The sequence below is a fragment of the Zeugodacus cucurbitae genome, chromosome 2 (assembly GCF_028554725.1).
Source record: "Zeugodacus cucurbitae isolate PBARC_wt_2022May chromosome 2, idZeuCucr1.2, whole genome shotgun sequence".
Lineage (NCBI taxonomy): Eukaryota > Metazoa > Arthropoda > Insecta > Diptera > Tephritidae > Zeugodacus > Zeugodacus cucurbitae.
Genome location: NC_071667.1, coordinates 40,506,317 through 40,511,155, shown reverse-complemented (window position 1 = coordinate 40,511,155; position 4,839 = coordinate 40,506,317). Strand labels below are relative to the sequence as shown.

Below are 4,839 nucleotides of genomic sequence, written 5' to 3'. Positions count from 1 at the left end.
AAATTAACCAACTCGAAGACAACATTAAAACCAAACCATTTTATATGAACGAAGGAAGGAAGGAAGATAAAAATTTCCAGCAATACAGGAGAAAATCGGGCATGAGCAAGGGAATGACCATAACACAGATTCCGGCAACGATGATTGGTGAAGACGTTCATGTTAAGACGATATCAGACAAAGTGCACTATAACTTTCGCCGGCCGGCAGATTCTCACTTCGGAGAAATTTGGGAGGCAGGAAACAAAACAATTAAAGCAATTAATGCTAATCATTCAACTAAACCAGAAGCATCAATAAAGGTGAGAAATAATACTAAAATATATTTAGATCCGATTGGCAAAACAGCTAAAATAAATTCAAAGCGGAATATAATCGTTTATTACGAGTATGGTAAATAACACAGAATATATATAAACCATAATATACAAGTAAAGTTAAGATACAACTTTAGGCCCTGGCAAAATGTTCATAAATACATATATGAACATGAATGATTTATTACATTAAGATTGAATTATATGTAGAACATTATATTTTTGACAATAAGCAATAAGTTAAATGAAAAGAATATACAGTCCACTAAATAACATGTGCAATGGTAAGCAACAAAGCCATTGCATATCGAATAAAACTTTGGCCCCTGGCAGAATGTTCATAAATATATGAACATGAAATTTGTATTAGAATAACTTAAACAAAATAATATACAGTCCACTAAATAACATGTGCAATGGTAAGCAACAAAGCCATTGCATATCGAATAAAACTTTGGCCCCTGGCAGAATGTTCATAAATGTATGAACATGAAATTTGTATTAGAATAACTTAAACAAAATAATATACAGTCCACTAAATATAAAATGCAATGTTAAGAAACAAAATTGTAATATGAGACTTGATCATAAAAATCTGAAAATCATTGCATTATAAAAGAAACCACATAATCATATATGCATTAATATGCAACAAGCATACATTATATGTTGCACGCATACATGCAACACACATACACTTAAATGAGGCACGCATGCATATATATGCAACACGCATGCACTCAACTATTAATGAACAAACATATTTGTATGCACAAGATAACCTATTGGTTATAAAAATACATTTGGGCAATTGCTTGTGTGCATTTGAAATAACTCCTTGTCGTGCAACATACAAAATATACATATAGACATACACACATACACACATACACATATAATTAGTTCTTAAGATGTATTCAAAAATTGTATTTAAGCAGTGACAAAATGAAAATAAATTTAGAATGAAATAGTTCTCAGGCAAATTTGGTGTTTTAAATATTTTCCCCGATCCGCGGTAAGAGATATTTCAAATTCAGCTTGTCTTAAACAAAGAGGGTGATACAGTAATACTTCATTACATTGTCAATTCAAAGCACGCATTCAAAGCAACAATGGTCAACATCAAGACCGAAACCATTTAATACGTAAATAATTGTTGAATATAATAATATTATCTTGCCTTAAATTCTAATTAATTTTCCATACAGATATATCAAACCTCATATGGCGCGTTAAGGGTACGCAAACTTATTGGTGTCACTTATGGAAGCAGCGTAGAACTTTTGAAGCGATGGAATATGTGCTGCAAGCAAATCCAGAACATTGGATGAACACGCTGCTACATGGAACACAAATCATTTACACACCAGATATTAGGTTTAATGTCACTTTTTTATGTGCAATTAAACCTTTTGGTCAACACAAGCACGGGAAGAATTGGAACGACATGGTTTAGGTGATTTTGTAACCGTTTATCATCGCGACGTGTGTCAACTGGGTTTTGCCAATGAGCTAGAGGGCAAAGCAGTATTTTTGGACTTACCGGCACCTCAATTGGCCGTACCATTAGCAGCTGAAACATAGAAATCAGAGGGTAAATTTAAGTGAATGTTTGTGATCATAAAAATTGCAAAACTTCTTGTATGTTTAATTAGGAGGACTTTTTGATTCATTTTCACCTCGTATTGAGGAATCATAACGTTGTTGTATCACTTTACAAGGACATGGATTCACCGAAATTAGTTCAATGGAAATACTACAGCAAGAGCATGGATGTTATGACTAGACCGTTGCCCGTGCTAGATTTAGAATTCCTGAAATATAAGGTAATTATTACCAACTTTTATGTTGTAAAAATTCAATCTTTCATCCGTAATAGTACCAAGAACAGTACTGGAAGTGCACATGTAGTTTTCCTTCGCAGTTTTGGGTCTTTCATCCGTGATTGTACCAAGATCATTCACAGAATTGTGCAGAGGTACCTGTCTTGCAGGGCACTGATAGATGGCTGATTAAAAAAAAACTACTACAGGGGGCTCTGCTAACCACAGAGTGACATATGCCTTTCCAAAACAAAGAAAATTTAGAGCAGAAAGACATATGCAACATTGGCACCAAAATCAATGAGAGAGAGCGAGCAAGATAATCACACCGACATGCCGTAAAAGAGGAGAAATGGTAACTTTTTTCCTTCTGCTAGAACAAAAGAGACCAAAAAAATAATACAAGCTTTCTTTACTGGTAACCAATATTCTATAAGATAAGTAACATTACTCGTCTTATGCAGGGATATGTATGTGCATATGTACGTGTAAAAAAGTTTGAATCATCTGTACTTTATAAAAGTATATGTTTGTTTACATTTATTTACTTATTTTAAATCAATTCCGAATGTGCATAGAAGCAGTAGTCGATATGAAAGTATTTGTATTTGTTATAAATAAGTGGAATCCCCACATTACTGAGGAAAAGTCTTTAACGGCAAAATTTCCATTGTCAAGTGTGGATGAGCTAGAATGTCTAAATGCAGAAATAAATAACGACAATACCGAAAGTTATGTAAGTTTTTGTCAAATGTTGTCTTGATTTCTTTATAATAATTATTTTTATTTTCAGGTAAAGACTATTTTTTTATGACAATTGTACCTAGTATACAATGATTAAATACTAACAACAATTCAATTATAATAACATAAAAATAATAATTAAAAGCTAAATGTTAAAGAAATTCATTTGCTGATACAGTTGCCTTGCTAAGTCTGAAGGCCTCTTACGTTTCGGACGTTACGGATGGCTATTCATTTATATGCTGTATAAGCCTCATTTCGTGAGTTTTTGCAAGTTTGGTTATTTCGTTTACTACTGAATTCACACCAAGATCACGGTGAACTATACTTCTTAGTACCTTATTTTGGAAGCGCTGAATGCAGGCAATACTGTTTTGACTTGAGCAACCCCATAGTTGAGCTCCATAGGCCCAAATTGGCTTTAGTACTTTATTATATATAAACAGCTTGTTTGCGATTGAAAGCGTGGATCTCTTACCAACCAGATGGTAAAACTTAGCAAATTTTAAATCAAGCTCGCACCTTTTTTTCTTAACATGCTGTTTCCAGCGAAGCTTTGCATCTAGGGTGATTCCTAGGTACTTAGCGTTATTGTGATGTGGTATAGGAGTACCATTTATATAAATGGGATGGTATGATTGTTTTTTAAAGTAAAGTCTACGTGCATTGATTTGGAATCGTTTAATTTAATGCGCCACTTGGAAGCCCATTTAGTAATTGCATTGACTGCTGTTTGCACTCGAAGGGTAGATATTGAGGTTGACTCTCCTGCTGCTGACAAGGCTGAGTCATCCGCAAATGTCGCTGTCACGTAACTTGAGCCAGTGGGGATATCACTTGTAAAAAGCAAGTAAAGCATTGGCCCCAACACGCTTCCCTGTGGAACACCCGCTTCTATCGGTTGCAAGTTTGAGTATGCATCCTCTTGCTTTATGCCGAAGTATCTGTCTTTTAGGTAGCAAGCAATTATTTCGCAATATTGTTTGGGTAACATGCATTTTAGTTTCAGCAGTACACCCGAATGCCAAGCTCTATCAAAAGCCTGAGACACGTCTAAGAAGGCCGCAGAACATACGTTCTTTTTATCCATAGCATTTTCAACGAAATCAACGATTCGGTGTACCTGGTCAATTGTGGAATGATGATCACGAAAGCCGAACTGATGTACTGGTAAGGTGTTTTCGATCTATTATTGATTTGAGCCTCTTTATGAGAACGATCTCGAAGACTTTCAAAACGATGGAACGTATCTTAAGTATATGCGCTGTTTACAATGTTTACAATTTTTTTATACAATTCTTTGGTAGATTGCGTAATATCTCTCCGGTTTTTAAATCAAACCCAGCGTTGAGCCTTGCGTTCCTGATAAGACTTTTAATTTCTTTACAAGTAACTGGAGAAATGCTGACGAGTGGATCCAACCAACTATTTTCACAGTTTAGCTTATGTCCATCGTTAGGTGTAAATGAGTTTCTCAAAGGATTTGCAAATACTGCAGCTTTTTGTGCATTCGTTTTGGCACATTCAGTTTCGTTTAATTTTATTGGTGCGACATGTTTTATTTGTTTATTAATTAAACTCCTGCAACGATTCACTCGTTGGGCATTTCAAGCCACTCGCAAAAAACCGTACGACTTGATCGATATAACATTAACTCATCATCCGAGTTGAAGAGCTTGTAAACCAGGAGCGAGAGTACGCACAATGCATGGCACTGAAGAGAGATAGGCATTTGCTTCATACGCTTCATTTCACTCATAACTTGAAAGGCAATTGATTCGAAAGTCACTAGATAGGCATACATATGTAATTAAAAGGAATTTTTTTATAATGCTTGATTAAATTTTGTACATTTACATACATATGTACATATAACATATATATATCTTAACTATAATTATTACCATACATACATATGTATGTATGCTAATACAATATATTATTATGCAGAAGCA

The 4,839-nt window shown here is 34.5% G+C and overlaps 1 long non-coding RNA gene across 1 annotated transcript; it reads left to right on the top strand.

Moving 5' to 3' along the window:
• Nucleotides 1-1,321: 1,321 nt before the first annotated feature.
• Nucleotides 1,322-2,335, top strand: LOC128924150 (uncharacterized). Its single transcript, XR_008472842.1, has 4 exons — nt 1,322-1,462; nt 1,526-1,911; nt 1,973-2,143; nt 2,197-2,335. It is a non-coding gene; the product is annotated as an uncharacterized LOC128924150 (long non-coding RNA).
• Nucleotides 2,336-4,839: the final 2,504 nt, after the last annotated feature.